The sequence below is a fragment of the Punica granatum genome, chromosome 5 (genome assembly GCF_007655135.1).
Source record: "Punica granatum isolate Tunisia-2019 chromosome 5, ASM765513v2, whole genome shotgun sequence".
Classification (NCBI taxonomy): Eukaryota; Viridiplantae; Streptophyta; class Magnoliopsida; order Myrtales; family Lythraceae; genus Punica; species Punica granatum.
In genome coordinates, this window is record NC_045131.1 from 3001376 (window position 1) to 3013883 (window position 12508).

Consider the following 12508-nt stretch of genomic DNA (forward strand, 5'->3'; position numbering starts at 1 on the left):
ATTTTATTTTTTATTTATGTTTTCACACTATGTGTGAGTATTTTTTTTGTTTTTATTTTTTGCTTTTGGCAGTGACTGACATGAAAGCCTGACAAATTTGTTTATGGCCAGTGGGGGAAGCCTGGGCACTTGAGGTGAAGACACTCTTAAGACAAGACAGTTGATGCCCACCAAAATAAAAACACAAAGAAAAAGAAAAATCCAAAACAAAACACAAATTAGACTCACCCATATATTATTTATAATTACATCAAAATAAAATAAAATAGAGAAAGAATTCCGTATAGAGCTGCAGCTGCAGAGAACAACCTGCAGTGTATCTGTCCCTCTAGCTAGCTTTCGGTAATTTATTAGGAAAATACAAAATTACATATATTTTGCTTTGGGAATGTGATAAAAGAAACAAAATAAAGCAGCTGGGATAAACATATCGATTTAGTTCTGCAAATATGTGATAAGCTAAATTAGCAGTTTTCAAATGTTGGCATCAGGGCACATGTTAAGATAATCAACTTCAATTATATCTGCAGGATCTTCACTGACAAAAAAATATACATACATATATATAAAAAATCATTTTCCATTAACATATATAACCTTTCTTTCATTTGTCTCCGCTTTTATAGGTCTGTGTTGTAATGAAGATTGCAGAGTGGGGAGCTGACAAATACAGTTCCATTCTTCACCCGATGAAGTCCACAGGCTTTTTTCTATGATTCTGTTTTCTTTTGGAATTCTCGATATTAGGGCACACAGAACATACTTATATATATATATATATATATATATACTTATGTATATATGTATGCATATACTGTACGTACGCATGGAGAGAATGGATGGCTCTCCCACCAAGATGATTTTCCTAATTTATCCTGAACCATAATATATCTCAGCTCACTATTTCTGATAGCACGATCCATCAGATTCTATTTTGACAATTTGTCCTTCGGTCAGCTCCGTATTGTAGTCGAAGCGCTTCCAAACTGAAACTTTACATTGCCGCATACAACTAATGCATTATCGTGGCATGAAAACGAATGATGCACATCTTGTTCATATTACTATTGCTACTATCCCAACGTTGCTGCATGCAAATCGAAACCAAATGACAACTATGAAAATGGCAGCTCCAACCCAAAAATCCGACAAAAACTAAACATTATCATTTACGTATTTGAACTTTGGATGTTATTTCAGGCATAACCATATAGATATGCAGCAAAAGGATATGTAAACGGTATGGAGTCACCTTATTATCAATGATGACATGCACAATTACACATTTCTCAATTCTCATGAACTGTGACATTACGTACACGTATACTTTATTATAAAGAAAAACTATCACTTTATTCTGAAGAAAAACTATCACTGTTATCTCAATTAAACTTTCACCGAGCCACCACTTTAGTCCTTGAACTTATTTTGCCACCAAATTAGCCCAAAAGTTGGTATTCAATCCATCAATTTGATCCTTGCTGTCAATAACATGAATGGAAGTCTAACGTTGCAGACAAACGGCGTCAAAAAAATATTATTTTAATCATATGAGTGAAAACGGCATCGTTTATGGAATTTTCTATATCTTTTTTAGAGAGAGAGGAAGGAGGGGCAAACCGGTGGGGGCTATTGGGCCAGTAGCCACCCCCTCAAGCGATGTCGCTGGAGGAACCTCCAGTGACCTCACCTAACAGGGCAGGGGCCGGTCGGGAAGCGCCAACCTATCTACCCCTTCCCATGTTTCTATTCGTAAAAATAGAAGGAGAGGGGGCACAGATCGATTGGGGGCTCCTTGGATGCGCCCTACCCCCTCAAACGAGGTCGCTAGAGGCATGAGGAATTTACGACTTTAAAACATAGGAAGAGGGGAAAGGGTTGCATATCACTAGGGGCTCCCCTGCAGCCCCTTAGGGCTAAGTCGTCGGAGTCAAGGGGATTTTCCAAGACATCAACTAAAGGGGCGTCGGCTGACTGGGGAGCCCCCAGCCGGTCTGCCCCCTCTCCCTCAATTTCAAGACAGGGGGAGAGGGGAATGGGGGGCAGACCGGTAGGGGCCTCCCTAGCAGATTGCAACCCCCTCGGGCTATGTCACCGGAGGAAAGAGGAACTTTCGACGACCTTGACAGAGGTGGCGGTAGCCGATCGAGGAAGCCTCAGTTGATCTGTCCCCTTAGTTAAGATTGTAACGTCAAAAAAAAACAAAGAACATTTAGATAAATATGAATAATATTTTTTTGATTTGTTTGTTGTCCCATCAAATTTTCGTTAAGAGGCGTTGAGTAGGAGGCTCAAAATAATGGACATAACCCCAATGTTAGGACTGAATTGGTCGCAAAATTTTAAAGTAAAAGGATAACTGTGGTAGTTTTTTTCTTTATTTTGTTACCAAAAGCATAAGCAAGAGGCGAAGTCCGAATAGCTGCCGCACAGCTGGCCAGTGTGCGAGCCAAACGCGCCCTTACGTGGAGCTTCGCCCGTGCGTGGGAGCAGTGAGTTGGGGGTTCCGAGGTTAAAGTGCGTCAAATTATGGTGGGGCAAGCCAGTAACTCCTTTGACAATTTCACCCTTTGCCCCTTGCGGAGGTGAATACAAATACAGGGGGCAAGAATGTAAAATCGGAGGGGAAGCAATAAAAGACGCTGAAGGCAAAGGGATCAGACATCTGACAAGTTGACAGAGGCAAGCTGAAGCTGTCAGATCCGACCCAACAACTGCTTGGACTCACAGGGAAGTGCATTACAACTCCTTTTTCACAGAGAAAAATTCTTTTTTTTCCCTCTCTTTTCTAAATTATTTCTTATATAGCTTGATATAAAATTTTATTATTTACTATAATTTAAATTTAAAAATAAATAAATAGAGGGTTTATTATTCCATAACTGCTCATTTATATAATATATTGTTGAGAAAATCAATATAGTATTTCAGATATCATATTGTTATTAATTTGGTCCGTCAAAGATTTTTATCGTCAATCTTTCTGAAATCTTATTATTATCAATTTGGTCATTTAAAGATTTTTACCATCAATTTGATTCTTTAAAAAATTTACAATCAATATAGTCTTTCAAAAATCATTTCGTTCATCAAATTAATCCTCAATTAAAAACACCTTAATATTGCTTAACTCTGTAAAATAAATTCTAGAAAAAAAAACTTTTTATTAATAAAAAAATAATAATATAATGCATTATAAGTATGTCAATTGCCAGTCTCCTTATCATTGTTGCAGGGGACAAAAAAAAGAGAAGGATTGACAACACAAACTATATCTAGCCTTGCCTTTTTGGTTTGAGATGACTTGACACTACACTCCCTAGCTAGTAGCTAGCTAGTCTCCCCTCTCAATATTAGGTCCAATCTTTGCCAACTATTACATGTTTGTTGATCCTTTTTATGGACTGTCTTTCCAACTTTATATGCCTCCATCAATCAATAAAAATACATCTAATTAAAGCTATTTAATGAAAAGAAATTCTATAACATCTAGGAGGCACAAATATGACTTATAAAATGGCATGCAATTTCTTTGAAAGATCTAATCTGATATGATATCTCGTCTCAAAACAATGCTAAAGTGGATTATCTCGTATTCATATTGAGTCGTGGTCTTTATTAGAAAAACTGAGAAAGGCATACAGATAAGCATGATTTTTGTCAATTTTTCAATTTATGAAAAAACATCTCGTCCTCAGTTTGCAGTATTAAGTTCAGGAGAGAGACGTACAGCAATTTACAATGCTAAAACTCAACTTCTCGAAATGTTCATTTTTCGGTGTGTACCTTGATTTTCAAAAGTTCAACCGATACTGAATAATTTAAATCGATTTATTATGAAGTAAAACTCTCTCAATTAATGAATTTTTTTTATTCACATGATTTGATTATTTAAGGAAAACGACTAATTCTTTTTTCGTCAAGGCGAAAAATCTTTTAAACCAAGCAATGTGGACGAGATCGCGATAATGTTTAGTCATCTCAAATAAATACTAGAAGAAATCTACGAACATCATCCACTATAACTTCTACTTGCCCATCAGAAAAAGATTATAAGTTTATTTTGAAAAAGAAAAAAAAAATATATATATATATATATATAGGGAAAAGGACAAAACTCTATGATGCCAAAAAATTAGCCGAGGGGCACAAAACCCCAACAAGAAGCCCAAGAGCATGAATCTCGGATCAAATGCTCTCGTACGGACTCCAACGGGTCCCACACCCCCCCCCAAACCAAAACTCTAATACGTCATCTAATTCGTCCTCATTCATAGTAAATTAATTGATTTGTGGCTAGCAAAAACTGAACCAACGTATGGGGCAAATTGATTAAGGTGTTTCTATGCGGTTTCCTTCCAATAAAATTTCAGATTCAATTAATGAACGAAGAAAATTCATGACTAGAATAATATTACCACTTAAAATCGACTCAATTCAAATTGAATTAGTCATAATTTATTGATTCTAGATATTATGATACGCGTTGAGAACAAAAATAAGAATGAGTAAACAGAAGAAAGCAAAATAGAGATAAAGGAAGAGGGGCTTCACATGTCTGAGGACCGAACACGTCAAACTGACACAATGTCAGAAATGGGAGTCAGAAGGGACAGCCGCTCACGTGGATCCCACTTCCCATTTTAACATTTTGTGCTTTTTATCATTTTTTTTCTTTTCTCATTTAATTTAATTTTTATAAATTAATTCAAACAGTTCGAGGTTTGTTTCGCATTAATAAGATCTCGCATTCAAGTTTTTAAAAATACAGAAAATTTACGTTGTGAAAATTTTACCCTTTATTAGAGCCTAACCAGCTCGACTAAATTAATTGAAATTTAATTAAATCTTTAAATACTATAATTTACACTAAAAAAAGTAATTTGTTTAGCGGCACGCCGGCACGCGAGCCCTATGGCTAACCTCACGTGCCTTCACATGACCGAATTTCTCTTCTCGAGGATTTTACATCCCCTCTCCTTCCCTGTCCTCCAAGATTTCTTTCTCTTTTATTTTCACCATAATTCTTTTTAATTTTATAACCGTTCAAAATTAGTTTTATGAAGACAAGAGGTTCATATTTGTATTCCTTTTCACGTGCCTATCTCTTTTAGATTCAATATCACGTGCGGAGATGTCGTACTCTTGTTACTGGACCAAAATTCCTAACGTTTACACGTCTCCTTTGCTTTATCCTTATCGTATCGTTGTCCTTCCGCTTCAAATTATGTTTGAAAGAGCTAGCAAGACGAGACCTTTTATAATGTGTTTGATTTTAGAGTTAAGTTGAATTTTGATTTTTAATTGGTTTATAATAATTGTAATATTGAATTATGAAAAAAAATAATGAATAGTTTGAAAAAAAAGAAGGTAATGATTGTATTGTTCAATAGTAGAAAAAATAATGAATAGTTGAGAGAATTTATTATTAAAAATTAAATTGAATGGTTAAAAAAATTAAAGAAAAATAAAAAAGAAATAATTGTGTTATTGATTTTTATTGTATAGTGAATAAAGATAAAGTTATAATTAAAATTTTAAAATTAGATTGTAAAATCAAACTAGTCGTATTTTGATTTCAATAAGTCTACCTTTATTCAGTAATTTCTTGATAGTTAATACTAAATGGATTCGAAACCGAAAAGAAATATTAAATGGGTTCACTTCCCAACTTATGATTATATTATTGACCGCTCAGCGCTCACTAAATTGAAAATACATGGGACGTAATTAAAATAACAAGTATTTTCTATGTTCAATTTTTGTCCCAGTGAACTCGAGCAATTAATGTGCTCCAGTCTCGCCAAATATCCTAACCCGAAGGCTACATTGTTGAATATTAAATTCTTCCAAGTATCGTAGGATACGATTACATGTGACGTATGCAAAGCGGATCTCGACGATAAACTTAGAAGTCACTGTTAGAGCGGTATCTCACTGATGGCCCGGACCTCTTTTTAGAAAGCGGTCCACGAGTGTGCCTCCTCCGGCAATGTAATGCCGAAAACAGCACCGATTACTGCATTAGGAAGCCCACATTTGAATGAAAACCCTGTCCATGGAATATGAAGGTATGTATTGGGCTTCAACTAACAGGATCATTTTCTCCTGATTCCTCCTTCGGCCTATGAATAGGATGGTGACGAATTAACTTCTGCTCAGCCCGAGCTCAAGCTCGGTAATCCCACGGCAACTTGATGGTCGAACCCCATCGAACTCGATATGGGACCTACAACAATTGACCATTTTTATTTTTATTTTTATTTTTAATGCGAGTAGCAAAGTGATCTCTTTCAAACTCGGTTCAGACAAAATTTGCCGAGTTCCATTAGGTGACCACTGGACATGTATCGATGAAGGTTTACTTTACCATCCACACTGCAAATGGCTAAAGCTTCATTTCATTTGGACAGGCCCATTTTTTCCTTGCCAGACCCAATGACGGAAACTCAATGGGCTTGAAATCAAACACTGATGGGACTCACTGTAGATGTCTTGTCTTTTACTTCACGGCCGCCATGTGGCTGTGGTGCCAATTCTTCCTCATCTTATCTTTACCGTTATCCTTTGGTTTTAGGCCATCAAATTCCCCTTCTCCGCTGTGAATTCGGAAATCTGGATGGTGGAGTTAGGACGGATACCCATGAGCCGAAGACCCGAGACCCCGTCTGCCTTCTACTTCTAATCTAGAATACATGCTGTAATATAATAAGATATTCGACTAGTGTCGGACAAAATTCTACATGTCGTTAAAATCCCACTACGCAGTTAATAAAAAAAAAGATACATATCAACTGCCCTCCAAAAAATATCTACACCTCAAGAGAATATCTTTAATACAATTATAAAATCATTTATGATAGTGTACGGACTAAGTTAACACAATCGCGAGAGTATATGCATTTGGATTCATTTGAGCGAAAATTGGGACGGCCGGAAAAAGACGACAGGGTGATCCAATTCCGAAGAGATTTCGGCCCCAAATAGAACACTTTCCAAGATTGTCCTCGTCGTTCAGTTCGCACTTCTCCATTTTAATTGATCCATCTCCTTAGAGCTAGCAATTCGTGTCGTGTCGTGTCAAATGGGTTCGTGTCATCAAACTCATAATTCGTACACGACACGATTATTAAACCGGTCAGGTTTTGAAAACATGAACACGACCTGTTTATATCAGTGTCAATCCGGACACGACACGTTTAAACCTGTTTATCGAAACGTGTCATAATAGGTACACGTGTCCGTACACGACATAATTATAACAGGTTACCCGATACGTTAACACGACCCGTTTATTCGATTAGTCCGGTTACATGGACACGTTAACACGATCCGTTTAGCCGATTAACCCGATTACACGGACACGTTAACACGATCCGTTTATCCGATTAACCCGATTACACGGACACGTTAACACGATCCGTTTATTTGACACATTAACACAATTACAACCTGTTTATTCAGAATAGAAATTTCTAGAAACTTAACCATGCTCATTTCATTCATAGAAATGGATCATAATCTAGAAAGTACAAAAATCATGAGATATAAATCTAGTCATAAAATATATTACAATAACTTGTGATAGTATCATATCATTTATGCTTCCAAAGTAGGTATTCATCATCACTCATCAGAAGGAACATAAACACATATAAATATATATGACTACAATCACCTTCAAAACTTTTATCTAATCGTCCAATCATCTTGAAGAGCTTATCGAAATGGGGCTTGAAGTATAATACTCCTTCATAGGAGGAGTAATTACCCAGCTGCATAACATATATGAAGTCAAACACCGAACGGCATAGGAATCAGAGAACTCAAACTCGTCTCAAACTAATCGATCTTCACAAGAGAAGGCCATAACAAGACAATCATTCCAAAATGTAGCTATCGACGAATATCGAATCATTGACTAGACAGATCAATTTTAGAGTACTAATCAACAAGTTACCGTCACGAATCATGATCATCGAACTGGTCCTTGATGTCAAATGGAAAGAACTGAAACACAGACAGGACAAAGTACCACAAAACAAAAACTTCAGCTTCAACAATTCTCCCTAGTGTTTATGAACAGATTCATAAAACAGACAGACAAACCAACTGGGATCAGACAAGCAGCAAGCAGCAAAGTTTCTTAGCTAATCAATTGCAAGTATTCAACTCAGTATCCTTCCACTTTAATTAATTCTATAGAATCTTTAATTTGCTGCATATATAGAATCATTAATCTTTAATCTGCTGCATATAATTAATTCAAGTCAGCATAGGATGCTTAGCTAATCAATTGCAAGTATTCAACAAGTAACTGAATTTCACAAATCACAATCAACAAGCAGCATTAATTTGACGAACAAGTGCATGAGAAATCAAAGCCGGAATTACCATAATAAGAAAATGCTACGTCCCGGATAGGATGCATTAGTGTTAGGCAGTCAGCTATTTGTGGAACTTATCAATTAATTTGATGTAGCAAAGCAAAGTGAACAATTTGATGCAATTGGAGATGCAGCAAAGCATAGCAGGGAAGGGGAGTGCGGCGGGCGGCGTCTGCAGAGCAGCCGGCAAGGATACCTGAGGTCGAAGTCGTGCGGTTGAGCCGGGGTCGAGGTCGACTTCGTCTGAGGTCTTGGTGATGTCGCAATGTCTGAACAGTCAGAGAGGGCTTGAGGTCGAGGGCTCAACGGTTGACGGATCGAGGGTCGTGGGGTAGTGGTCGCGGTCGTGGGGTCTGAGGTCGAAGACCAAGCCAATGTCGCTTCGTCTGAGACTCTGAGGTCGGAGAGAGGGCTCGAGTCGAGGTTCGGGGGGTCGCGGTCGCGGGCGTCTGAGGTCGCAGGGTCGAGCGGATCGTGGACGGTAGAGCGATGGAGGCTTCTTCTGCTGATAGAGGTGGAGGTGGAACTAAAGGATGAGGTCGAAGGGATGAAGTCACGAAGAAGGATTACGGGTTAAGGTTACAAACTTACAACCTTTAGGAACAGGAATGGAAAGGCAAGCACAAGCACAAGCATCGGGTGCAGTTTAGGAGGAATTTCAAAATTAGGGTTAGTGGAAGGGTATAATAGTAAATTCAATTAGATAAACGGGTTAACGGATTACACGATTAAATAACACGATTAAACACATCTAAATAAACAGGTTTAATCGTGTCTAATTGGATTATGCGGGTTCAATCTATTACGACACGTTTATTAACCGTGTCTAAACGGGTTGAACCCGTTTAGACCGAATATCAAAAAACCTCAACCCGAACCCGTTTAACTTCGTGTCGTATTTATGTCATGTTATCGTGTCGTGTTAAATATTGCCGGTCCTACGTCTCCTTTTCCCTTTCTCTCGTCTTGGCAAAAAAAAAAAAAAGATCTTCGTTAATCTTTTTTAGTAAAGAAATATATATACTGTTTAATCTAGTAGTCTTTTGGCCACAAAATGTCATATTATTCTCATGAAGCTAGCAAAAAGAAATTTGAACATATGATGGTAAAGAACTAAATGCACAATAAAGTATATAATACAAACTATTAGGATATACTATAAATATTACAATGTACGAGTACAATATGATGTCGTCTTTTAGAATGGAATGATATATCGCACTTATATATAAATAAAAAAATCGTATTTGAGCTAGAATGATATTAAACCACAATACTTGAAATAACCCATAATAAAATGTATGCTACATATATCAGCCGAAAGGACTTTTTACAAGATTTAAACGTTAAAAAAAAGAAAAAATAAAATTAAAGTTATCGCCGTCTTTCAAGGGCATAAGTTAATCCTCTGGTTCAGGATTTCATTCTCTTTTTTATAATGTTATATATATATATATATATATATTAGGAATATTTATCACTGAAAACTTTGCAAAATGAGTTAATGTCATATGATTGCGGTCAACTCTACGTCCCAGTCTCCTCCGAGTCGGCTATGGTATTTTTCCTTTCGGTAGAATAAACCGGCTATTGGTTTCCTATATTTATCTTGCAGAGCTTTTTCGGGCGGGAATTATTCTGGACGATTATATAAGAACGCCCCTTACGAAAAGAAAGACTTCTTCAGGAGGAATTCATAATGAATATAAGGAAACAATATCTTATATCATTTCAGATAACATATGTAACATGAATGGCTATTGAGTCATAAAATTCTGACCGATTCTTCACTGCGAATTTTTAAATTTTTCATACGGTATAAAATCAATATGAGCACTTAAATCCTTAATGGCTCGTTTGATTTCATGATGTGATTTTAGAATCATGATTTTGATTTTAACTCTACTCAATACACAACAAAAACACACGTTTCCCAAGTCAAATTTATAATACTATTTCATTTGTCTTTTTTCCATAATCAAAATCAAAATCAAAATCAAACTTAGTTTAACTCTGAAATCAAACGCTCCCTAATATAATATGGATCGTTTGTGTACATTATTTTTTAAGCACTTTCATTCTTTAATTTTCTATTTTCCTCCCACAAACTTTCAAAAATGTTATTGAAATCCATCAACATGTATTTGTTTGTATCGATCTGTACCAAAACATCAAATGGCGTCATTCCATTCCGAAAGATATAAACCATAATGTCTTGAAAATATTTTCCTCAATCATAACAATAATGATTTAGAATAAAAAGTGAAGAGGAAGCTTGCCGCTTAGAGAATTTATAAGACAAAGGATTCTTTCGACTTCCAGGGAAGATCCTTAACAAGGTCCACACTAAAACTATCAAAGTATGCCACCAAGAAGAAGCTTTAATGAGAAAGAATCAACATTGCAAGTTTAGAGTAAAAATTCACCCGTTTCATTTCCTCGAGACTGATATATTTTTATCCACATTAATAGCATCAAACTGATCCTTCAGATCGGCTAGTTCATCTTCGTCAAGAGTGCTCGCAAGTGCTCGAGAGGAGTAACAAAAGCTCACATGCTTGTAGGACATGTCTTTCCTCCGTTTTTCTACTAATCATCCTCTTATCGGTTCTTTCCTGTGGTAATTCTCTCCAATATATAATATATCTCATATATTACATTGTATATATTCGGTTCATCAATTTATCATACGTATGTCGCTGAAAGAAAAAATATATATAAATGCTTATATGTATATATGTTAATAAGGGGCAATAAGAGCTGTAATTACAAAGAGATGTCCCCATCTCAGGCTTCCTATTACTATGCCGGGCGAGTGTAAGTCTAAGCCATGCAAGGACCGCTGCTTAAGCGCGGGAAGGGATTATGGCTACTGCAGCATGAACGGCCAAACGTGCTACTGCAGTAAGAATTGATAAACTAATTCTTGGCACAAAAAAAAAATCATATATGTGTGTTACAAATTCATCAATCATATTTATATAATAAAGGGGTCAAATCGTGATTTTTCATGAGTGTCATTAAAATTTTAAAACTTATAAAAATTGGCGGTCCAAATTAGATTGAAAGAGATCTGAGAGTCTAAATTAATTATGTATGATATAAAAAAACTCAAAATATGCACTGTAAAATTTAAATAAAGTCATACATTAATTCTATAATTTGAAGGGCTTGCGGTGCGATTATTATAGACAAAATATCATGCTGAATATTATAATTATGTTGCGGATATTATAAGGGAAACAATGGAATAAAAAATTTATCGAGCGCAAAAACATGACAAAGCAGGTTGGAAATCAATCCTGCAGTCGAATAGACTTGGAATCTTAAGAAATTAGTTGAGCATAAGATAACTGCCCATCCATAAATTCATATAATATCAAGAAGATTCCAAAGAAAACAACTCCTCGATAGTGACAGTGTACTGGCTGGCTCCCTAGACCGGCCGGTTCAGTCATCATCCTCGGCGGGCACGCGCACGATTAATTTGAGTAAGGATAATAAAACATTAACATGCCATTCTTCTTCTCAAGTGTGTTTTTCAAAATTTGAACGTTATATTCTTCTCCTGTGAGAGTTGATATTAATTTGGAGAACCACACCCTAAACTTCTAAATTTCCTAATTAACGCTGAAGCTGGAAGTTGGTAAATGTTGCTATCTCTCTATGCCCGTTGGTCCATATATTGCCCATAAATATCATCATCATCATCATCATATAATAAAAGAAGGAAAAAATTTATTTAAAAAAAAAAAAAGAAGAGAAAAGGGCAAAGGGAAGTGGGCCCGATGTGGAGTACGCCAGCGGTGCTGATGCGTACCACTGAATCCCCACCCCCCGCAGAGAGGGTCCCGCCGGGGTTAGATTCCTAGGGCCGAGATGGATCCTTGTCATGATCACAGCCGTTGATTTCTTTGGCAGTTTTCTGCGTCTTTTGCCCTTCACAGACGTGTCGAGTGGGGCAAGGGGGTGGGGTGGTCCCCAAATCAGCTGATGTTGCCTGGGAAAAGGATGAAAAAAAAAAAGAAAAGGTATTAATTCACAATTATAGAGCTGATTGTGTCATTATTAGGATTTTATATGCACGCCCCATTGACTTACCAATATCAATTTTAGAATAA